The sequence below is a fragment of the Leopardus geoffroyi genome, chromosome A1 (assembly GCF_018350155.1).
Source record: "Leopardus geoffroyi isolate Oge1 chromosome A1, O.geoffroyi_Oge1_pat1.0, whole genome shotgun sequence".
Taxonomy (NCBI): domain Eukaryota; kingdom Metazoa; phylum Chordata; class Mammalia; order Carnivora; family Felidae; genus Leopardus; species Leopardus geoffroyi.
The window spans coordinates 53,544,782-53,570,724 of record NC_059326.1 but is presented as its reverse complement, the minus strand read 5'-3'; the positions used below and the strand labels follow the sequence as shown (position 1 = coordinate 53,570,724).

Here is a 25,943-nt window from a genome sequence, read left to right as displayed (position 1 = left end):
CTGCGCTTCCACTCTTACACGCCCCTCCCACCCCGGAAGTGTGTCCTGAGCGGTCCGCAGGGGGCGTTCTTGGCACGGGGGTGCCTCCTTTGGTAGCTAACTGGCTGCGCGGGAGGCAGACGCCACAGTAACAATTTAGTATCTGCGAGAGAAAACACAGATTAAGACCATGATTCACAAAGTGAGTACTAATTTTGTCCATTAAGAGCCTCATGATCTGAGCTCTGATTTATTAAGTCCCCTAGGCTGGGAATTGGATCCCTCAGGACATTTACTTGTGTCCTCATGTGATTTAATAAAGATGATGCATTAGTATGTAGGAACACAAAATATTCTGTTTGGATAATGGCATAGGTTCCCCCTTGCCAGACATAATGTAATACTGTCCAAGTCCACCTTATTTTGGAGGACAGTTTTGCTCATTAGGAACGTTTCAGTGTTCAGGGCCACCAGGGTTGTTCAGTCCGTTAAGCATGGGACTCTTGGTTTCTGCTCAGGTCATAATCTCAGGGTTAGTGGGTTGACAGTGTGGAGCCTGCTTGCAATTTTCTCTCCCTCTCTCTTTGCCCCTCCCCTGCTCAGTCTTTATCTCTCTCAAAATAAATACATAAATAAATGAAACATTTAAAAAATAATAATAAATTAAAACACGAATCGTTTTATTTAAAATGTTTAATTTATGTATGAGCAATAACATTCAGAAGGTCCCAGTTGTACTATGGAGATACTTTTTTGTAGAACACAATGATTAAAAATGTTCATGCACACACCACTTAAGATGATTACCCTATGTAAGTGTCCTATAATTTGGAAAACTGTGCTCTGTAAATGAGAAGATTAAAGGCACCTGCTCGGCCTCTGCAAGCTGGCCTGCAGCTACAGCCCAGAGATGCCACCACCTGGAATCTTAACTCTGTCACCCATTGTCCCACGAGGAAATGATCCAGCAGGAATCTCCCCTCTCCCCTCTCCTGAGGAGCTATTCTGGCTCCCTCGTCTCCCACTAGGACTTCATCTTCGGCCCCTGCTTGAGTCTCTAGGCTCTTCTCCCATTACACACTACCCTTGACTTGGTGCTCACCACACAAAATTCCTTGAGTTTTGACATTTATTGTTTTCTCTCCCCTTCTTACCATTGCTCAGGATCTTTTCTCTGTAATTCTTTTTCTCTACCTCCTCTCTTCACTTGAAAGAAAGAAAGAGAAAGAAAGAAAAAGGAAGGGAGGGAGGGAGGAAGGAAGGAGGGAAAGGAAGGAAGGAAAACAGGGGCGCCTGGGTGGCTCAGTTGGTTGAGCGTATGACTTCAGCTCAGGTCATGAGCTTGCGGCTCTTGGGTTCAAGCCCCACATCAGGCTTTGTGCCGACTTTGAGTTCAGAGCAGGCTTTGAGCTCAGAGCCTGGAGCCTGCTTTGGACTCTGTGTCTCCCTCTCACTCTACCTCTCCCCCGTTTGCACTCTGTCTCTCTCTCAAAAAGAAATAAACATTCGAAAAAAAATTTTAATTAAAAAAGTTAAATAAAAAAGCAAAACAACAACTTATGGACCTAACAGAAGAAAAGATTTATTTCTCTTTATGATCTCCAATTTTAAGTGGACACAGCATGTGGACAAGGTGTGTAATTTTGCTCAGTTTTACCACAATGCCTCATTCCCAGCTACCGCTTTTATAAAACTCTATTATAAATTTATTTATATTATTTCCATTCTTTACTCTTGCATCAAGATGCCTTGTAGATTTATAAAACTGGCCATAATGCTCTCAAGCCCAAAAGCTCAGATCTAAGTAAACTGTAAAAGAAATGTGTCAAAAATGTCTTTTTCCACAATATAAAGTCACTTTCAGTAGACATAACTTCTATCTTTATATGTAACACAAATCAAATATTTAAACCATATCTTGCTACCAAAGTTCTAACTTAAGAGATAGAAGACAATATAAATATTTAGAAAGCTTATTATACTTAATATAATGATCTTTTGGTTATCAATTAATAATTGTAGAATTACTATATCTAATATAAAGCCTTTAATTTCTCCAAATTATTTAGCCAATGTAATCTCTCCTAGAAAACTTCAAATGGATGAGTCTTGTCAACCATGTTCTCATTCAAGACAATATTAGACAAAAAAAAAAAAAGTTAAAATCTAAATTCAAAGCTGATTTTTAAAATAATGTGGCAATGTTTATAGGAAAGATACTCCTTTATAAAAACCTAAGCCTTGGGGCGCCTGGGTGGCGCAGTCGGTTAAGCGTCCGACTTCAGCCAGGTCACGATCTCGCGGTCCGTGAGTTCGAGCCCCGCGTCGGGCTCTAGGCTGATGGCTCAGAGCCTGGAGCCTGTTTCCGATTCTGTGTCTCCCTCTCTCTCTGCCCCTCCCCCGTTCATGCTCTGTCTCTCTCTGTCCCAAAAATAAATAAACGTTGAAAAAAAAAAAAAAAAAAAAAACCTAAGCCTCAAGTATCTCATTAAATTCCTTCTTAAGTTTTATTTTTCCTAAGTCACAAAGAAGAACAGGAAATTTATTTTTTTTTTTAATTTTAATGTTTGTTTCTTTTTGAGAGAGAGAGAGACAGAGCATAAGCACAGGAGGGGCAGATAGAGAGAGAGGGAGACAGAATCCGAAGCAGGCTCCAGGCTCTGAGCTATCAGTACAGAGCCCGACACGGGGCTCGAACTCACAAACTGTGAGATCGTGACCTGAGCTAAAGTTGGACGCTTAACTGATTGAGCCACGCAGGTGTCCCAAGAAGAACAGGAAATTTAGTCTACCACCTCAGTTTACAAATCTAACAGAATGCCAGCAACCCTCTATTACAAGAGTAAGACCCCAGAACTTAGAGGGTCTTTCATCTCATAGACCCTGGATTCCACTGTGTCCTGGTGGTAGTTGTTGAAATAAGGCACATCTCAGGGTGCCTGGGTGGCTCAGTCGGTTTAGCGTCCGACTTCAGCTCGGGTCATGACCTCGCGGTCCGTGAGTTCAAGCCCCACATCGGGCTTTGTGCTGACAGCTCAGAGCCTGGAGCCTGTTTCAGATTCTGTGTCTCCCTCTCTCTCTGACCCTCCCCCATTCATGCTCTGTCTCTCTCTGTCTCAAAAATAAATAAACGTTAAAAAAAAAAATTTGAAATAAGGCACATCTCAAATACTGGTTTTTCAGAACACACCTATAAAAATACTATTTTTTATTTTGTTCATAGTTATTCTTGCAAACTGCGAAGATAGTAGTTTCTTAGGAAATAACATATTTTATGCTTTAAGTTTCTCAATCTAATGGCATCTTATATTTTTTGGTTTTCCTTACATCATTTGTTCATCTTTTGCTTGTCTTCCATCATTTCATCTCCACTGTCACCCTATGAGGTGGCAGGGTTGTGTGGCAAGTGCTCTCTTTCCCCTTGTTCACTTCTGTCTGAGAGAGTGTTACCTCAGTCTGCATTTGGGGAGGCGGTACGCTTCAAGGAAGCTGGCTGTTCCTCCATCTTGTTAGCCTCGGCCATCATAATTATATTGCTCTTGCCAGTGAACGGGTTAGGAATGGCAAAAAGATGTGAGGGAAGGCTCTGAGGGGCTTCTGGAGAGGTTTTAAAACACACCTGGGGTTGGGGCGCCTGGGTGGCGCAGTCGGTTAAGCGTCCGACTTCAGCCAGGTCACGATCTCGCGGTCAGTGAGTTCGAGCCCCGCATCAGGCTCTGGGCTGATGGCTCGGAGCCTGGAGCCTGTTTCCGATTCTGTGTCTCCCTCTCTCTCTGCCCCTCCCCGGTTCATGCTCTGTCTCTCTCTGTCCCAAAAATAAATAAACGTTGAAAAAAAAATTAAAAAAAAAAAAAAAAAAAACACACCTGGGGGGAGCCTCTCTCTTTTCCTGCCTCTGAATGTTGTAGTCACAGAGGAAGAAAGGGAGCCCATGAGAGACTGTTGGGCCCAAGCCCCATGTGTTAATGGGAGTGAATGGGAGGGAGTAAAAAGGGAAAATACTTATGACCAGTGGACAATATACATAAAATAAACATATATAAAACATACATGAAAGTGTACAATAATAACAGGCTGACATAGGTCCTTAATGACTCAACCCAAACTACAGAACAATAATACACCTTAACAAAAGAGAAACTAGTGCCAAGAAAATCAACAGATGAACTACAACCACATGTATTGTTACGGATGAATCTCAGCATTGATAAAACATCTGCAGAAGAATCCACCTAGGACGGTTGCATTTATATAATGCTCAAAACTGTGCAAAACTAAAAAACATCTCTTGGTTATAAAGTTGTAGAAAAGTTGGGGCCCCTGGGTGACTCAGTCAGTGAAGCATCCGACTTCCGCTCAGGTCATGATCTCGCGGTTCATGGGTTCAAGCCTCAGGTCGGGCTCTGTGCTGACAGGTTGGAGCCTGGAGCCTGCTTCAGATTCTGTGTCTCCCTCTCTCTCTGCCCCTCTGCCACAGATTCTCTGTCTTTGTCTCTGTCTCTCTCTCTCTCAAAAAATGAATAAAAGTTTAAAGTTACAGAAAAGCTATAAAGAAAAGCAAGAGGATGACAAATACAAAGTTCAGGAGAATTTCCCTTGTGGTACAGGTAGGAGGCTAGGGTCCAGGAGTATCCACTAGGCCTTGAAGAGCCCTAGGATTATCCTATTCACAGGCCCAGTGGCAGGAGACAGGTGTTCACGTGTTCTAGCTACTATTGTTCTTTATGCATTGCAGGTTATAAATATCCCTGCATAGTATTCAATATGTAATTTCTAAAAAAAAACTATTTGCAAAATAAAGAGAATATTGTCAAGTGGCCAGTTAGGAACTTGCAAATACTGCAATATTTTTATTTAGAGAACAGAGTTCCTTTGACTCTCTGAGAAGGGTAAGGCCTCCTACTTTCATCTGAGGTTGCGTGATCAGATCCTGGGTCAAGGCAACTCACAGTTAAATGGGCTGTCAGTGTGAGGTTTCATGTTTGTCTGTATAGAAGTCAGATTGTGTTTACTCTTGTGGCTGCAGGTGTCAGAGGCTAAAATTCCTTCTACCTTCATTGTTTTTTGTCTCCCCTGTTGTCTCTGGGTTTCCCTAGACACTCCTTCTTACATAGGATCTGAGGCAGACAGTCCCTTCTGTTGTAATCCCTAGTTATTATACAGAGGCACAGGCATGTGGTAGTAACAGGTGGGGAGAGGGGAAGTATTCTATTAGTCCTGTGACCAGGTCTCAACCTTTTAGTGAGCCTGTGCCCCTGGGATGTGATCTTCAAACATGCTCCTCAACTTCAGATGAAACAGGAAGGCTAGAGGGGGCAGTAGTTGGGTGTTTTCTTCTCCCACATGGAAGGCTAGAGGGAGGTATAGTTGGGTGTTTCCCTGCCCCTAAGTCAGGGAGCCTCTGATAAATAATGTCTCCAGCAGGCAGGATTTTGTTCAAAAGAACAGAACGCTCTGGGCAGATTTCAGAGACCTTATCCCTTCCTGCCACCAGATGCACCAGATTTTTCTCTGATCTTCACCTTGAGAACTTGGTGGGGCACTGGGAGGTAAATCTAACAAAAGCATGGCAGACTCCTAAAACTGAGCCTCCTAGAGATTTTAACTCTCTAGCTCATCTGCACTAAGCCTCCAGAAATTCATCAGTGTAAGTTTTTCTACCCTGGGACTGCCTTCTGCTCCCATTAAACCGTAATTCTCTGTGTTCACCTATCTCTTCAATACTTGAGGCAATGTCTGGCCTTGTGACCTGCATCCTCTGAGAAATCTAAGTGCAGGTCTTGATTTTCAGTTTGTTCAGCTTTTTCTTGTTATAAGGACCAGAGGGACACGCAAGCCCTTTACATGTCTGATGGGAAATGGGCAGCTCACAGTTCACTCTGTGGACTTTTAAATTTTATAAGTAAAACTTTGTGAGTAAGACATTGACAGTTTCTTCCCTTTGACCTAAAGAGTACACTTACAGGTCTCCAAGGGAAAAGGGAAGGGAGGCAAAATGAAAAGTCATGGTGCTGGCCGGGATGAGAGGTTTCCTCCAGTGGGCAGACTCCCTGGGACAGAGCAGGACTCCAAAGAGCAGACCTGTGCAAAAGGGTGTGTGGGCCACTTAGGGCTCTCTAAAACTCGGTGTGAATTATTTTAAATAACATTTACAGAATCGACAGGAATAAGCCAGAAAAGAGTACTCCGGAATCTTAATTTCACTTTCAAGCAGCCCTAATATTTTCTCATCAGGAAGCACATATAAATATTCTCTAGAACAGGTTTCAAATGCTGTCAAGAACAGTTTCGCTGAAACAGAAAGACACGTTTTCGGAAATCCTCTTATCAAACAATGTAGGCAAGAAGCATTTTGAGAGACAGATTTTCCTGAATGATAAAAGCATCCAACCCACTATGAGAAGCTTAAAAATTATAATACTAGATGCCCAGTGACCTAGCTTCAAAATGTATACAAACAAAAAATTGACAGAATTACAGCAGCCAAGTCATAATGGGGGCCCCCGGGCTGTTTACATTTTTGAGAGAAATACAGCACCATTTATCGGACAATGGACAAACAGCTCATTCGAGTTAGTTTCACAACGTTAACATGAGATCACACTATATTTGTTTCCATAACACCATACCTTGTGAAGCTGAGTTGTCAGCGATTGCTGTGATAAAAAATAAGCAAGCATGACTTGGACACATCAATTTAGAACAGGAAACAAGGGTGGTGGTGTCTAATCTGATTCCAAGGTTTGAGAAGTTCTGTAGTACCCAACAGATGCATACATGCCATTGGTAAGTAATTGTGATGATCTAAGAATAAATTAGATGAACACAGAAAATTATTTTTCTCTTTAAAAAAAGACTCCAGGAACAAGGGCTAAGTTTTACAGGGTTGCCTCAACAATCTTTGTGAGCTGATTTCAGGAAGAACACTTTGTTTAGTGTGTGTGTGTGTGTGTTTTACATGCTTAACGTGAGATGTGTATTCAGTCAGGAAAATAGAGGCCAGCATCCCAAGCAAGACCTGATTTCACCCAGGTCATTGGAGTAGGGCCTTGTTGCCTAAATTGTTTCTAGTAAATTTATAAGTAAGTAGGATTTTAGACCCTTTGTTTTTAAGGACTAGAAACCAATCTAGTTAAGCAAAACTGATGGAAAGATGTTTTTAGAAAAGCTGATGAAATTCAAGGATTGATGAAAAATAAGCTTTCAGGATCCACGTAGGGCTGCTCTGGGAACCTCACCACATGAGTTTCCAGGGTCTCAGTTACCAAAAACTCCTAGTCTCTGTTTTTAAGTTCTGAATTTCTGGAACAGAATCTGATTGGCCTGGCCTAGGTCAGTTGTATACCTTTGGACAAATTAGCTGTGTCCATGGGACTGCAGAAACACCATAGCTGGGGGACGCATGGGTGGCTTAGTCACTGAGCCTCCAACTCTTGATTTCGGCTCAGGTCATGATCTCACGGTTTCGTGGGTTCGAGCCCCAGGATGGGCTCCGTACTGACAGGGTAGAGCCTGATTGGGATTCTCCCTGTCCCTCTGCCCCTTCTCTGCTCGCGCTCTATCTCAAAATTAATAAATACACTTAAAAAAAAAAAAAAAGAACCATGATAGCTGGAAGAGCACCTCCATGTTCAAAGCAGAAAGCTCTTCTCAAAGAACCAGATACAGATTCAGCTTAATAGTGACCCAGTATTCGGAATACACCTGTTTCTGCAAAGAGAGAAAAGGCAAAGTTCTAACCTATTGACTCCCCTGAATCAAAGTCCTCATTTAAACTTAGTTTAAATGTTACAATATTTTTTTTTTTCCACAAAGGAAACTACTGTAACAGCGCTGACATTTATGTCATAAGAACGCTGTGGAAACTGAGCAAGATCCCCTTCCAAATGCATTACATTTTGATGGAATGAATTTATAAAATGAAAATCTCCCTCCAAGGGTTGATATTTAACCTTTTACATGTGATTATTTTAAGATGCTTAATTTTATTTGGATATGTCAGGTTCTGATATAAATTTTTGATGAGGTCTTTGTACTAATAACTATGTAGAGACATTGAATCTCATAGCCTGCGAGTTCAGATAGGCAAAAACATATCTATTTTTCTATAACTAAACTTATTTTCTTTCTCGAGCCCTCGTTTCACTGATGACATAAAATTAATGCTAGTCCGGCAGAATTTCCTTGGCCAATGCACAATGCCCTTCCCATCCCCTTTCTATTTCTCCAACATTGCATCAAAGATACAGAAAGATCTACAACATCCAGGCATAGGCAGCAGGTGTGCCTCAGGGCCCAGCTGTCATCTGCTCATCCTGGCATTTCCTGCTGGTCCTCATTCTCACTGGTCTCTAATGTGGGACATCTATAGTCCGTAGTCCCATGGCCATAGTCCCACCTGGCCCGCAGTCTAAACTCCTTGGCAGTTCTTCTGCATCACTCATGTCCTAACTGTGGGGTTCCATATGTTCAACAGCCCTCTCTGCCTGTTTCTGTGTCCATCTTAGGGAGAGGGTAAGGCTTTCAATGCTCTCCTTGCCACTTTGCCTAGACATCATGACCCATGCTGTAATGTAGGAGAAATCTGGAACCTTGGCTGTCACCCAGTTCCCACCAAGGAAACAAGAGTTGCAGTGCACTCCTGCATGGAGTCCTTCCCCTTTCATCCCCTAATCGTGGCTTTCCTTGCTTACTCTCTTCTTCCCCTAGAGAGATATAACTTTGTCTAGTCTTGGTAGGTGGGCTACCTGGATCTGTGTAATAGCCCTCTATACCTTGTTTTTGTGGCATAATATTTTATATACTTCAGTTCTCCAGAGTTCTGAGTTTTGACACTGATTTTCCTACAACTCAAAAAACTTTTCCTTTCCAACTGCTATTCCTGCAATGAATGTGTTATTTGAGAACATGAAACGGATCATTCACTTTTTTTTAGTCGAGCCCCTTACTTATTAGTCCTTGCCTTGCTGTTCTAATAACCATACACCAAGAAATGTTAATATTAACCTTCCCTGCTGCCTGACTGAGGGGCACATGGTAGGGGTCACAGGGGAGACCAAAAAAAAAATGCATAGATTAATACTGTAGGCTACTATCTCATTGCACTAAAATATTTTGCAATCATTTTGATATTCATTTCAAAATAAGTATGACATTTAAAATGTAAGATATTTTCCTTTACCTTCCGATGAATAAGTGAAATAGAACATTTATTTTTTTTTAACTTTTTTTCAACATTTATTTGTTTTTAAGAGACAGAGAAAGACAGAGCATGAGCAGGGGAGGGGCAGAGAGAGAGGGAGACCCAGAATCCGAAGCAGGCTCCGAGCTCTGAGCTGTCAGCACAGACCCTGATGCAGGGCTCAAACTCACAAACCGTGAGATCATGACCTGAGCCTAAGTCAGACACTCAACCTACTGAGCCACCCAGGCACCCCTGAAATAGAACATTTATGAATCAAGTATCAATGAACAATGAATCTATTCATGAAAACCCTAATCCACTTTTATCTTTAGTTTAATTTTTACATATATTGAGGAACCTTTGTTAAAGATAATGACATGAGGGGCGCATGGGTGGCTCGGTCGGTTAAGCATCCAACTTCGGCTCAGGTCATGATCTCGCATTTCATGAGTTCAAGCCCCACATCAGGCTCTGTGCTGACAGTTCAGAGACTGGAGCCTGCTTTGGATTCTGTGTCTCCCCCTCTCTCTGCCCCTCCCCTGCTTGTGCTCTCTCTCTCTCTCAAAAAATGAGTAAATATTTTTTTAAAAATTTAAAGATAATGACATGAAATTAAGACATTTCTTAGGGGCACCTGGGTGGCTCAGTTAGTTAAGCATCCAACTCGATTTTGGCTCAAGTCATGATCCCAGGGTCATGGGATCAAGCGCTAACAGCATGGAACCTACTTGGGATTCTCTCTCTCTCTCTCTCTCTCTCTCTCTCCCTCTGTCTCTCTGCCCCTCCCTCGCTGGTGCTCCCACTCTCTCTCAAAATAAATAAACTTTAAGACATTTCTTAAATATATTACCAGTGGAATAAGTATACCCAGTGAAAACCCAAAGTCCAAATTTGACCTGGCCAATCTGCCCTGCCTGTATGGATATAGGTCAGAACAGCAAGGATACTGTGGGCATCAACCATGGCCTTGGCTCTTTCCACTGAAGGAGCATTTGCAGTTTGCGTTGGGAGCTGGACATTCTGATTTGTGTGAGACCTGCCCCACCCAGGCTGCCTGCAGCCAGCATCTCAATTCAGCACCTCAGTGAAGTGTAATCAGTCCCTCCACATGGTATCTTTGCCGTTCTGACCTATATCCAGATTCCCTTATTCTGGTTTCCGGAGCCAGGTGACCTAAGTCAGCCCAGAATTTTAGTCCCTTGTTACAGAAAATCCTGAGGGGAAAGAAAAATGTCTACAGTTTGTCAACTCATCTCTGCTTGTGGCACTGCCACATTTTAGGGTGTATTTCACTTTTGTTCTAACTGCCATCCCCGGGCCTCTCTTACTCATTTCTTCTCACATTCTGACTGTCAAATAAGACGTTTTGTTGGAAACCTAACACAGAAGGCAGCACAGAAATATCACTCAACCAACCCTGACACTCGACCATTAAGAGTCCCTGGAGCTGACCAAAGAGTGAATCAGAGTGTTCAGGCTTTCAGCCACTATTGAAAACACTAATGTCATATTCCATGCAGTTTATAGGCCATGATTTACCATTGCTGGACAGTGACTATTCATTATTTTACTTTTATATTATTCAGTAATATATTACTATTATGTGATCATTACTTTATGTATTATTATATGTAAGGGTGTCATGAACATCTTTATATAAAGTATTTTTTCTTTGCTGAATACTTTCTATATGATAAGTTCCCATAAATGAGATTATTACAACTATCACAAACAGTAATTATGATAATTGTATAAAAAATAGATTTTAGGGTAAAACATTGTTAAGGAAAAAAGAGAACACAATTTGTTTGAAAAATAGTAACAACTGCATGGGGTGAAAATCAGGAAAAAATGAGCCAAAATGAAAATTTTGTCAAGATAATGAGATTAGAAATGATTTCTGGGTGTGCAGGTGGCTCAGTCGGTTAAGCGTCTGACTCTTGATTTCGGCTCAGGTCATGATCTCACAATTGTGACATTGAGCCCCCGCCACCCTGCCGTCAGGCTTGACCCTGGGTGTGGAGCCTCCTTGAGATTCTTTCTCTCCCTCTCCCTCTCTCTCTCTCTCTCAAAAAAAAAAAGGAAGTGATTTCTTTTTTCTTTCAAAACTTGACAATGTTTAAATTTTGTTGGGATTTTTTTGTTTTATTTCTTTCTTTTGAGAGTGTGTGCGTGTGCACACACACAAGTGGGGAGGGGCAGAAAGAGACAGAATCCCAAGCAGGCTCCGAACTCTCAGTGCAGAGCCAAACAGGGGGTGGGGGGGTAGGGAGTGCTCCACCTCACAAACCATGAGATCATGACCTGAGCCGCTATCAAGAGTTGGCTGCTTAACGACTGAGCCACCCAGGAGCCCCTGGAATTTTTTTGAAAAGACCACTGACATCTTCTGATTATAGGGGCACGTGAGTTCTCCATTGAAAAAGTATTAATTCTTATTCTTTAAAGAATATGTGAAAAAAGAATGGCTTTTCTTTAGAGCATTATAGTCCTTCGATGACATAATCAAATTTGTATTGGTTGCATGATCTGCTGGCATTTCAGTGTTTGAAAAGCAGCTGACAAACAGTAACAGCACAGAGTCTCAAAGTACCCTGTTTTAATTGTACTGCTCTTACAAACATGCACATTTGAGGGGGTGTGATTATGGCTGATCTACTAATTCAACATAACTGAATAATTTTTTCGGAATTTATTCCTCATTCAAATTCTAAATTTAATTCACATTTTGTATGTACATTCCAGAGGAAAGACAGAATACACAATAAGAAGGGAATAATACTGAGAGTTAAGTGGCTTTGCTTTGTTTGAACAGTAAATCAAATCTTTTCTCTATTTGTAAAATTATCTTACAAGATAGCTAATAGCACTAATGCATTCTAGTTGCTTACTTTAAATCAAAATATAACAGATCTCAACCCTTTCTTCCTTTTGTTTCCAGGTATCATTATATGTCACTTTATCCTTCAACAATTAGGTAGGTTCTAGCATTTACTAAGAAGCGTTTGTTTTATGTCTAAAAACGTCCACATAGGCTAAAACAGATACCATTTTTATTCATTTATTTATTTTTTAAATTTAAATTTCAGGTAGTTCATTTTTTTCTAAATCAAAGTGCCTAACGCATTTCACCCTTTTCTAAAACCCTTTTTTTCTTTTCCAGCTTTAGCGAGACATAATTGACAAATACTGTCATACTAGCTTTAGCTGTACAACATGATTTGACATCATTTCACTCTGAAATAACAGTGCAAAAATGCTGTAAACTACCACTGTAAATGTTGGCTTTTTGTTTTCCTTTGGACGCTAAGTGTACTCTCTGTGGTGTGTGTGTGGTTCCTGCCTTGGTAAGTAAGGTTAAGCAGGGGAAATACAAGGAAAGGGAAATTATAAGAAAAAAGGCATAGACGTTCCCTATCAACTTGTGTTTGCCAATCCGGAAGGGAGGTTTGCAAATAGGGCCCTCATTAAAAGTTTATATGGTAAATTCAGGAAGGCTGAACCTGAGAAGAGCAAGACTGAAGGTTTTATAGAGAGCATTCTGGGTGGGCATCAGCAGTGGGCAGAAACCAAAGTTTACATAAACCATTTCTCTGATACTCATCTAGCCCCTCAAAAAGCATTCAGTTATTACTTACCCTTAAGTCAACACATCTGATCTTTTTCTTCCCCTTCTTCTCAGACATTAAAAGAAGGCAAACTTGGTTACACAATTAAACAGCTCATTCATCCCTCATACCCCCATTACAGATATGTGAGAGCTAAGCGTGCCAGACCTGGGGGATGGGAGTGGTACAAAACAAATTATTTAAAGAATTGGCAGTATTTTTCTTCACTTAAGAATGATATCTTTTCTGCTTTTTGAAAAATGTTCAAAATTCATCCAGAAATCTGTGGACTGATCAGCAATGACAATATACAGGAGCAATGGAAATTTTTAAGATTTTTTAAAGCATTTTTAACTTTTACTGACATGGGCAACTAAATAGGCCATCTACTTACTTAGAAAAATATAAAATACCTCTCCAGTAAAAGCAAAACCATACTCCTCCCTCCAAGAATCTTACTAGCTTTATTTTCCAGATATTTCCAGAAAAATTCCCTAGTGTATAGATCCCATCGTACATCTTGATGCTTTGATCTTGTAACTCAAGATCCTCATGGTTCTCTGGATAATCTTGTTCCTTCCATTCTATTCTCCTTTCAAACTCTCCTCCCAAGGGCTCTATCTTTCATATATGCAGCACAGCATAAGCTCAGGGCCTAAACTCAGTTATAAGTCTTTATCTGCTTCTACCTGTTAGCATTCTTGAAATATGTTGAAATAAACAACTGAGGACTGAAATTACTTGGATTTCTCTCCAGTCTAAGTTGTAAGATTAGGGCGCCTGGGTGGCTCAGTCGGATGGGCATCCGACTTCAGTTCTGGTCATGATCTCACAGTCTGTGGGTTCAAGCCCCCCCCACGTCAGGCTCTGTGCTGACAGCTCAGGGCCTGGAGCCTGCTTCCGATTCTGTGTCTCCCTCTCTCTGCCCCTCCCCTGCTCATGCTCTGTCTCACTCTGTCTCAAAAATAAATAAAAACATTAAAAAAAAAATTTAAGTTACTTGTCAGATTAAATACTTTAGGGACACCTGGGTGGCTCAGTCGGTTAAGCAACTGACTTCAGCTTAGGTCATGATCTCATGATTGGCAAGTTCAAGCCCTGCATGGGGCTCTCTGCTGCCAGCACTGAGCCTACTTCAGATCCAGTCTCCCTCTCTTTCTGCCCTTCCCCTGCTCACTCTCTCTCTCTCAAAATAAATAAACATTTTCTTAAAAAAGATTAAATACTTTAACAGTCACATGAGCATTTCTTGGCCTTTATTTCCTGGTTTAGATTTTAGTAACTGTACCATTGAAACCCTTTTTGTGATGCATGATTTTCTAATGAAACCTGGACATTTCATATTGTGTTATGAGACTCTGGATCTCCTTGAAACCTGTTTTAGCTGGCTTTCTCTGGCAGGAAGGGTGTTCCAGCTCCCCACATGGTGACACTGGGGTGGTCCTATTACCACTGGAAGACCAAAGTCCTGACTCCCGGTGGAGGGTGGAATGCCTCGTGACCACCTGGTGAGCGTTGAAGTCTGGACGCTACGCTTTGTTGGTCAAGGTTGGAGGAGACACAATTTGTTTCTGTGGTGTTGGTTGCTGTAGAGTAGCTGTTGTCCAAAAGTTTTCTGTCCTGTTAGGTTGCCCCTTCTCTGGTCCTGTGGGTAGAGAGACCACGGTTTTGCTGGGCACTTTTTGTGTCTGTGGCCTTTGGTGTTTCCAGTTGCTGGCCTCTTTGGCTCCATGTCTGGGATATACAAGGCAAAGGAAAGCTCAAGGAATTCACCCCAGTGTTGTTTTTGAATCCCAAGGTCCCTAGCTGGTCTGCCTTCCTCTCTCCACCTTTTTTGGTAGATCTGTTTTATATAATGTTCAAGGTTTTTAGTTATACTCAGTGGGTGGAATAGAAAAGCATGTCCGCTCCATCTTTCTAGAAGCAGAGGTCCTCAGAAAAAATCCTTTAACAATCTTATTTTGCCTAGAACAAAATCTGGAAAAGCTGTACCATTTTGACAGGAAGACAACTTTCACTCAAACTCCATTAAGTTTAAGCCCAAATCAGTTCTGACCGAAGATGAAATTTCATCCTAGGTTGGGGGATCCTCCACCTTGATCATATTTCTAGGGGTACGCAGTATACTAAAGATGCAATAATTGCCTTCTCATTTCTATGCAAGAATCCACCCCTGCCACGGCTTCAGATGAAAGCAGCTGTGACCCTGTCCTTCCCTCCTGCCGGGTGACGCTGTGGGTGAGTACCACAGACTGACAGAATCCAGGGGGCCTGGGAGAGAGGCACATGAAATTCCATCTCCAGAGAGTTTGAGGTTGGGACACAGAGAGACTTCATAAGCTAACTTCTGTTAAGTTCAAGGTCAGGTCAAGTAAAGGGCTGAGGCAGGCACTTGGAGATGACTGTTATGAGTTAGGCACAAGAAGGAAAAACTGAAGAAATCAGTCTGTAGAAAGAAAAAAATAATAACAAAGCAGACACACAGGGAGAAGAGACAAGAAACCATGGGGTTCCAGAGAAGACTTGTGTGAATGTGTTTCTGACTTAGCTCCTGCTCACTGTCCAGTGACCAGTTTCAGGTCTTTTTGCATATAAGCCACATTTCATGCCCTTAGGTCTCCTGAGTCCCAATATCCCTACATCCCTCTAATAACTTTCTCACATAGATTTCTGAGCTTTGCAACAGGAGTGTCTACTTGTGGAGTTTGGATGAGCACGGACCTCTGGTCCTGCTGCTGCAGCTCTCTGTATGGACCATGACAGGAAACATCTACCATGGCTGCTAGAGTCACTGCACAGCCTGAATTATTGGCACAACATACGTTCCCTTCCTATGTAGTTGCCTTCTTGTCTATGGCCACGGGACCCTAATGCCCTCACTCTCATCTACATATTTACCTTCTTTCCTTCCACTCTCCCTTCTAGCTTTCCTTCTGTGTTCTTTGCCCACTTTCTCTTCTGTTCTTCAACATAATTATTGAAATTTGAGAAATATTACACAGTTTGGGAATACAAAGGACATACAACTGGCCAAGAGTTGCCAAAAGAAGTTGCCATCAAAGACGACAAGTAAAAACCAGAAATGACCATATCATGTGGTTAAAAAAAAAAAAAAAGAAACAAACAAACAAAAACAAAAAGAAAACACAGCATCTTATAAAAGAAGGTCCAACAGCTATGGAAGCTCAAAGGAGATAGATACCAACTCAAATTTCCTTTTGCTGAGTCACGTTACTGCTCACACCAAGGACTGTTAGGGCGTGTCTGGCATAAACAACAGACTGAAAACGGGCACTGTGTAATTTACTGACTACTGGGATTCCTAAATCCAGATGACGGTGCAGAAATCATACAACCAGGAAAATGGTTAAATTATTGGAGGGGACAATAGCTTATTTTTAAGAGGATAATTCTAATGTTTTCTGAGCTTTCTGTATACAATCCCAGTGACGTCTGTTCAATCTTACAAAAAGCAAAACCCTCTTTTTAGCACTGAATATTCCATTGTCTGATACTACAGTTTATTTATTCATTCACCTACTGAAGTACATTTTCATTACTTCCAAGTTTTAGCAATTATGAATAAAGCTTCTAGAAACATCCATGCACTGGTTTTTGTGTGTTCATAAGTTTCCAACTCCTTTAGGTAAATACCAAGGAGTGCAATTGCTAGATCCTGGAGTATGTTTAGCTTTGTGAGAAACTGCCAAACTGTCTTCCAAAGTGACTGTGTCACTTTGCATAATAACCAGCAATGAATGAGAATTTCTGTTGGTCTGCATCCTCTCCAGAATTTGGTGTTGTCCGTGTTCCAGATTTTGGCCATGTTAATAGGTTTGTAGTGGTGTTTCATAGTTATTTTCATTTGAATTTCCCTGATAACATGGGATGTGGAATACCTTTTCATATGCTTAGCTGCTATCTACGTGTATCTTCTTTGGTGAGATGTCAAGGTCTTTTGCCCTTTATTAATTTATGTATTTTTAAGCAGGCTCCACACCCAACATGAGATCAAGAGTCACACACTCTACCAACCAAGCCAGCCAAGGGCCCTCTTTGGCACATTTTTTAATCAGGTTGTTTGTTTTCTTATTGTTGGATTTTAAGAGTTGTTTGTATATTTTGGATCATAGTCCTTTATCAGATGTCTCTTGCAAATATTGTATTCCACTCTGTGACTTGTCTTCTCATTCTCTTCACACTGTCTTTCACAGAGATTGAGTTTTTGGTTTTCGTGAAGTCCAGCTTATCAATTATTTCATTCATGGATTGTGCCTTTGGTGTTGCATCTGAAGAGTCATCACCATACCCAAGGCCATCTAGGTTTTCTCCTGTATTATTTTCTAAGATTTTTATAGATTTGCATTTTCCACATAGGTCTGTCATCTATTTTGAGTTCATTTTTGTGAAAGGTGTAAGGTCTGTGTCTAGATTCATCTTTTGCATGTGGATGGCCAGTTGTTCCAGCACCATGTGTTCAAAAGACTACTTTTGCTTCATGGTATGGCCAGTGCTCCTTTGTAAGAGATCAGTTGACAGTATTTATTTAGGTCTATTTCTGGGCTATTTTGTTCCATTGATCTATTTGTCCCTTCTTTCACCAAGAAAAGACAATACTTTCTTGATTTCTGTAGCTTTGTAGTAAGTGATGAAGTCAGGTCAGGTCAGTTCTTCAACTTTGTTCTTCAATAATGTGTTGGCTATTCTGGCTCTTTTGCCTCTCCATATAAACTTTAGAATCAGGTGCTTGATATCCACCAAATAACTTGCTGGAATTTTGATTGGGATTGCATTAAATCTATAGGTCAAACTGGGAAGAACTGACATCTTGACAATACTGAGTCTTTCTATCCATGAATATAGACTATCTCTCCATTTACTTCTTTAATTTTATCACTTCTATAATTTTCTTCATATAGATCTTATACATATTTTGTTAGATTTATACCTAAGTATTTCATTTTGGGGGGGTGCTAATGTAAGTGGTACTGTGTTTTTAATTTCAAATTCCACCTGTTCATTGCTGATATAAAGGAAAGCAACTGATTTTTTTTTTTTTTTATATTAACCTTGTATCCTTTAACCTTGCTATAATTGCCTGTTGGTTCCAGGAATTTGTCTATTCATCTCAAATGTGAAGAACGACAGTTTTATTTCTTCTTTCCCAGTCTGTATAGCTTTAATTTCCTTTCCTTGCATTATTACATTAGCATGGGCTTTCTGTACAATTTTGAAAAGTAGTGGTGAAATGGGAAATTCTTGCTTTGTACCTGATCTTCGTGGGAAAATTTGGAGTTTCTCACCATTAAGGATGATGTTAGCGCTAGGGTTTTGGAGACAGTCTTGATCAAGTTGAGGAAGTTCCCCTCTATCCCTAGTTTACTGAATGCTTTTATCATGAATAGATGATGAATTTTGTCTGTTTTTTCTGCATCTATTGATATATTTATGTGATTTTTCATTTTTAGTTTGTTGATGTAATGGATTACATTGATTTTTAAATGTTGAACCAACCTTGCATATCTGGTGATAAATCTTACTTCTTATGCACTGTCGGATTTGATTTACTAATCCGGATTTATAATGAGGATTTTTGTGTCTATGGTCATGGGAACAACTGGTCTAGTTTACTTTTCTTGTAATGGCTTTGGCTTTGGTATTAGGGTATTGCCAGCCCCATAGAATGAGTTAGGAAGCATTCTTTCTGCTTCTGTCTTCTGAAAGAAATTGTAGAAAATTGGTATAATTTCTTAAATGTTTGGTAGAACTCACCAGTGAACCCACCTGGCTTGGTGCTTTGTATTTTAGAAGGTTATTAATTACTGATTTGATTTATTTAATAGACATAGGCCTATTCAGATCATCTGTTTCTTCCTGCGTGAATTTTGGCAAATTGTGTTTTCCAGGGAGTTGGTCCATTTCATCTAGGTTATTAAATTTGGGGGGTATAGAGCTATTACTCATATTCCTTTATTATCCTTTGGGGTTTGTAATGATGATGTCCCTTTTTCATTTCTGATATTTCATTTCTAATTTGTGTCCTCTTTTTTTTTAGCCTGGCTTTATATAGGTTTATTAATTTTCTTTATCTTTGCAGAGACCTAGCTTTTGGTTTCCTTGACTCTGTCTATTGAAATTCTGTTTTCAATATCACTGATTTCTGCTCTAATTCTTTCTTCTGCTTACTTTGGATTTAATTCACTCTTTTTCTAGTTTCATAAGGTAGAAACTTGAATTATTGATTTTAGGTTTCTTCTTTTCTAATGTATGCAATGTTATAAAGTTCCCTGTATGCACTGCTTTCACCACCAATTTTGCTAAGTTGTCTTTTTTTTTTTTTTTTAAGTTTATTTATCTTGAGAGAGACAGAGACAGCACGAGCTGGGGAGGGGCAGAGAGGGAAAGAGGGAGAATCCCAAGCAAGCTCCACACTGCCAGCTGTGGAGCCCAATGCATGACTCAAACTCATGAACCATGAGTTCGTGACCCAAGCTGAAAAAAAGTCACTCACTTAACAAACTGAGCCACCCAGGCACCCCAATAAGTTATGTTTTCATTTTCATTTAGTTCTAAGTATTTTTAAATTTCTCTTGAGATTTCTTATTTGACCCATGTGTTATTTAGAAGTGTGTTGTTTAAAATCTTCACAAATATGGGGATTTTCCAGTTATCTTTCTGTTATGGATACTTAATTCCATTGTGATTTGAGAGCAGACATAGTGTCATTTCTATTCTTTTAAATTTATTAAGCTCTACTTTGTGGCCAAGAACGTAGTCTACTTTGGTGAACGAATAATGTGTCTTGTTAGATGAAGTAGTCTGTAGATATCAATTATATCCAGTTCATTGATGGTGATGAGTTCAGCATATCCTTACTGATTTTGTCTGTTGGATCTGTCCAAAAATCCTCCTCTGAAAGATTTCAAATTTAAGAATTCAGATAGTCTTGCATTTGACTCATGTATATTGAAGATGGCTAATGAGACATCTAGTCAAACAGCAGTCTAATGGGATGTGTATTGTGAGTTTTTGACAGTCCCAGTAAAGCACTTCTCTTTCCCACGTGGGTTATATATATGTAAGCAATACAACAAAAGAGTGGAACATGGAGAATTAAAATACTAACTTTATTGCTGATAAAACTAGATTGGAGGGTATAGTTTAGTTAAATGAATTCCAGAATTAGGCAGATGTACCCTACCCAGGTCATGTGAGACTTCCCTGGGCAGGAGCAGAACAGAGCTTGCCCTGAAGAACAGAGCACAACTGCAACCCCTGTGAGCTGCTAGCTCCCCAGAGGAAGAAGAGAAGCTGAGCAGAACATGCCTAGGTGTTTACATTTCAAATTTATCCATCAAATAAATTACTCCCCAGGGGAAGACCTAATAAAAAGGGAGGTCAGAAGTTATACTAATTACATTTCATTCACAAGGAAGAAACATCAAAAGTGGTGGAGGAACATCCCCCCATCTTCCAACAGTACATTAAATCTTAAAAACAAACAAACAAACAAACAAACAAACAAACACCTCTAGTTCACAAATTGTAAAATATTAGCATTATTAGAAACATTTCTCTAGAATTTGAGGTCCCAGAGATTTGCCAAATGTAGACAAACGGCTGAAGTTAATACACAGGATGGAGCTCACATTACAAGTAATTTCTCATTCAGAATTTTTAATATTTGGCCTTTACTCTTGACTTCAGACAATGACAAACTAGGTTTATGTTAGCAAAAAAATGGTAATTGAAGGAAAAGGCAGAAAAGGGAGAAAAGGCAGGAAGTAAGGGAGGTAGAAACAAAAGAGGGGAAGGGCAACCCCTGTTAACAAGTAGGTATAAACAGTGCCAGACTTCTTTCTCTACATCTCCTCTGCATTGTGCTACACAGAGTTGAGAGGGAAATCAATTTCAGAATCTGGAACGTTAACAAGCAAGAGGTATGTATTTCTATAGGGCTTCATTACATATTCTTTCTTTAACTCTTTGAGAAAATAGGGTTTTTTCTGGGGAATAGTTTGGAGTGAGAAAATATGGATTTCCAGCTAACATTGAGGGGGAAGGCAAAGCAAAGCTCCAAACTGTACATAATCATTGCAAATACACTATTAGGGAAGTGTCTGCACAGACTTCCCTGGTGGGGACAGCCAATGAGTCTCAGAGTCATATCTCCTGTACTGGTCAGAGGGCAGAACTCAAGGCAGGTGAGAGTGGAGATGGTGTTTTGGGGGGCCTATTTGGGCAGCAGGGTCTCTATCTAGAAAGCTACTTGGCTCCAAAGAATCAGACTTAATTTCATTTCTGAAAATACAAACCAAAATCATAATTTGGGAGCTAGATCACTGTAAAAAGAGATTGCCTAATTCACCTGAGCCATTCTCATTGGTTGTTTTACCAAGCAATAATTTAAAAATGGCACCTGCTTCCCCTAGCAAAGTTTTGTTGACAGGAAGTGTGGATAGCACTGAATGGTCTCTGCAATAGGGGCTGAATTATGGCTACTGATATTTTCACTAAGCCTATCTGTTAGCAGTTGTTGGGAAGTTAGTCGCTCCATGGGACTCCCAATTAGAGGAAAAAAAAGAGAATGAAGGGGTGAGCAAAGCAGATGTAAACCCGCTGCTTACACTGCCACTGTATTGAGTTGACTGACAATCAATAAACCAAGTGCAAGGAGACTGGATGGTCAGTGATCCCGTGGGCAGGCTCATGTTGGTGGCTTCTGATGACCTTGAGCTGCTCTTCTGGGAAAATGGGTGGCTTTGGGGAAATGGATGGTTACACCTATATCAGTCTGAATTGTTCTTAAATATCTGTAACAAAAACCTGAGTAACAAACAATACCTAAGCAATTATTTTTCTTTGAGCAGAAAGTTGGAAGGTAGGCAGGTCCAGGGCTCATGCAGTGCTCCATGATGTCAGCAAAATCAAGGCTCCTCCTTTCTTACTGCTGTCATACTTAAGTCTATCAACTGTTGCTTCAATGGCACAATAGTTGCTTCAGCTCAAGATGTCACACTTGAGCTCAAGAAAGGAAAAATTGGGAAAAAGAGAATGAGGGGTTGCCAACGTCTGTTGGTTTAGCCAGAGAATAGTGACTGCCACATCCTGGAACACAATTTTGGTCCTGAAACAAGAGGAATTAGTTTGAAACCCAGAATCATTTTGGTCTTCCCTAAACCTACCCAGCCTGGGTATTTTGTCGACTCCGACCCCTTTCCTCCTTATAATAACCTAGTTCCAGAGAACTTCTCACCAAAAATAGACCTATCAAAAGATCACAAAGCAGGACATCTAAATGCTGCAGATATCAGATCCTGGAATAGCCCAGCTCCCAAAGGCCCTGAAGTCACATGTCATGCCTCATCTAGAGACTAAAGAACCAAGAAAATAAACCTTGGTTTCTCAGGAGAAACAAAGTACATTTGCAGGAATAAACAGTAATCTCCCCCTGAGAGTGGTCTCCTGGGATACAGAGAAAAAGGCACATTGTCTCAGACGTTGTACCTTGGATCAGCTCACCTTCATATGAAATCAGTTCTGCTGACATCATAGAAGACAGGGCCATCCTAGTTAAAAAAAAAAAAAAAAAAAGTATGTGGAAAAAGTCTGTAGGATTCTGTAATAGTTAACAGTGATTGCTTCTGGAAAGGGAGAGAACATTGGAAGGTATGTGAAAAGGAGAGATCACAGTTTATTCTAATATGTCTTGTACCAGTGTAATTAGAGAAGAGGGTGCCTGTACCATCATTAACTTCTGAGGCCAGTAGTAGCTGCAGTGGCAAAGCGAGTGGTTCACAGGGTCATGTGGAGAACCTCAGGCTTGGTTTTGCAAGCGCTTCCTCTGTGCCGGGCACATCGGAGGCTAGGAAGCTACAGCAGGCATGGGCCCAGCCTCCAGAAGGAGAGATAAGGCATGAATGCAAATGACTGCCACACAGCAGAAAGCAGATTGATAATAACGGGGCTCAGATGAAGTGTCCTGAGGATTGGAAGAACGCTTATTTCCTTCTGAGGAGGACCAAGGAAGGCAGAGCATCATGGAAGACATGGCAAACTATGAAATGTTTGTAATACACGTAAACATACTTGCACATCTGTTTTCTCTAGATCTAGTTCCAGTGTCGCCTCCGTAGTGAGGGGAGCCCTGGTTCTCCCAGAGGTCAGTTGTTCAGATCCATGATTTCTGTCCCTACCTCATATTAGCACATTTTTCTGTTTATAAATCTTCCTCCACTGGACCCTGAGTTAAAGGGCAGAAAGTATTTCCCGTATCCTGATGCACACACAGCTTGGCACTAGCAGCCATCCCATCCAGCCATTTTCTGAGCTGTGCTGGGTGTCAGGGAGGCAGGCAAAGTTGAATAAGATTTAGTATCTGCAACTGAGGATAGAAACACAAAAGTCAGTAATGATAATGCGGTGTCCTAAGTGCCTTGATAGAAATAATACACATGGCTATGAAAACCAAGAGGACCAGAATCAGAGTGAGATGGTGAGAGAATGGCCTTCCCAAAAGCTCTTTTTAAAGAAGGTGGAAAAATGAATAGGGTATATGGATTTCATGTGAAGGCAACAGCACCAGCCCTTCATTCAAAAATATTTAGTTGACCCCAATTATGATCAGGGTAGAGTCTAGGGAGGGGACTTAACTCCCATCTAAGTACTTCCCTTCCAACGTAATAGACATTTTTGAAAATAAATTGAAGATTAAGAAACCATAATTATAAGAGAAAGCTGGTGAGTCCTAGAATTCCTAGAATCAGAAACAACCTGCCCACAAACTATCTTCCGATCGCTTCTCAACCAGGATTTTAGCACACAGGTCCCCTGAGTTAAAGCAATATGTCACCAATTACAGGTTTCCCCCGCTATCCAAAAGTAGAGCATTCCTATGAAACCTTTTGTAAGCCAAAATGTATAAAGCAGCAATTACCACAGATTTATATGAAAGCAATTACCATTAAATTTATTACCATTAATTTTTGAGTATTCCTGGACCCAAAAAATCATCTCTCTCAGGCTTTTCTGGTACCTTAGGAGACATCTTGCTAACAAATGCACAAAACCAACCATGATAAGTCACAGATGCTCACACACACAGTTCAGAGCTCTGGCAGCCTGATGCTGAGATACTAGGAGCTGGTCATGGGAAGCAGCTTGACAGGGCCACTCTGGCCACCTGGGGTGCGCGCTGCTCCTTTAACAGCTTGCTGCAAAACAAATGCTGAATGCTATTTTTGCTTTTCACCTTTCTTCATTAAAGCTAAAATCCTCTTCGGATTTCTTTCAGTTAGCAAAAACGAGAACATAGGTTTTCACAGAAGTGAAGTGGCATACTGCAGACTTTCAAAAAGCAGGGGATACTTATAAAAAATAACATCACTACAAAAAAAAAAAAAAAGTAACCTCATTCCAATTCAAGAGCAAAGCTTGGAGGGACTGGTTTGGGGGCCTCCACGCTTTGGCCTGGAAAGATCTGTGTGAGCTTCTTCTCTCCCCACCAGCTAGAGTGCTTTATTGCTCATCAAACAGGCAACTTCCTTCCCCTTGGCATGATTGTGTCCTTTAAAGTCAATTGTCACCTAAGAAATTTTGCTTTGATTCCACTTGCTGCAAAGAAGATGCAAGGAACAAACATTAGATCAACAGGATATTATAATCACCCTTTTTGGCAGGTGCAATGCCCACATCAGTCAAGGGTCGGGCTTGTTTCAAATCCTTGAGGCATCTGCTGACACTAACAGGCAGTCTTGGTCAGGAAACACTGAGCAAAGACGTAATATTGCCCACCTTTTTCTTTTGCTTAAACCTCCCATAATCTTCAGGTACATGTTGTGCCCCTCAACAAACGGGTGAGGAAACTGAGGCTTTGGTTAAGCAAATTGCCTCAGCTTACATGGAAGTTGATATCTGAGCTCAGGTTTTTTAACCTGGCTCCCAAACCCAGTCTTTGTTACATAAAGCTGCTTCTCTTAATAATCCATAGGCCCCTCAAGGATAGAGAAGGGAAGGTGCTAGTGGAAAAGTAGTTACGTTTTTTGAGGCAAAATCAACTGTCTGAAAATTAATCCAATTCTGCTCACTTTACAGGATTATGGAGAAAACAACTGCCTTCTCAGCACAAACAGTTCTATTCTGCCACAACGCTCCCACACTGCCCTGTTGATACAGCCCTGCAGAGCCTCGCTGTGTGTATAAAGGCACGAAAACCAGAAGGGCTCTCATTCAGAGAGGTCATAAAGCAAGAACTCAAGAAATGCTCATTAACTCTTTAAGATCTGTTTTATGTGCCTTTTCCCTTTCCCCGCAAGAAGTCTTCCATTGATCCTAACATTGTTAACTAATCACCTGTGTACTAGGAACTAGCTAGAGAGAGCACACAATGGTGAAAAAGGAATCAGCAGTACTATCAGACCCAAATCCCGGAACTTCAAACTATGGGAAGGAAACGTGCTGTCCACTGGGCAGGTATATTGCACTGGACCCTCTGGAAGTTGAAGCTGGAATGTTAATTTACCCAAACTTCCAGGTGATTATAATGCACCATACACAGCTCTAGAGCGGTCCTAAGAATCATTCAATCAAGAATTCACCCCTGGAGATCCCACTCGATTAGGAAAATGTTAAGACTCGTTTATCTTTTAAAGTTCATACCTCTCAATGAACTGATGTTCTTTTCCATAATCTGGCCATTTTAAAAGCTGGATTTAGGAAGTGATATTTCCCATTTATGCCATCACCAATGCTTGTTAGCAATTAAAGAGTCTTTAGGTCTTATCTCTGAATAAGATGAAAATTAAAATTGTAGAGCCCAAATCCCATACATAGATTTCATAGCCAAACCAAATCACTAAGCAGGAATTCAGATGGCTGATAAAGTAAGTTTGATGGGAAAGGAATGATAAATGTATTTCCACACAGGGGATTTATGTACAAGAACTGTTCTTGAATCTCTGAGTAGTTCATACTTTCCAACAAGGTTATCCGCTACTTTTCATATGCTGAGGGCAGAGGCTCTTCCAAATTTCTTTGGAGCTTTGAGTAAACTTATGTTTCTTGACTTTGCTATGCTTCTGACAAAGCTAAAAGAGGAAAGTATGCTGTAAGGATAGCCTATACCTCTTCTTGTGTCACTGAAGGTAAAATGTTGATTTTAAGTAAAACAAACA

At 40.7% G+C, this 25,943-nt stretch overlaps 1 long non-coding RNA gene across 1 annotated transcript; it reads left to right on the top strand.

The window, feature by feature from the left end:
* Positions 1-84: 84 nt before the first annotated feature.
* Positions 85-24,964, top strand: LOC123599135. Its single transcript, XR_006712993.1, has 3 exons — positions 85-181; positions 12,105-12,140; positions 24,865-24,964. It is a non-coding gene; the product is annotated as an uncharacterized LOC123599135 (long non-coding RNA).
* Positions 24,965-25,943: the final 979 nt, after the last annotated feature.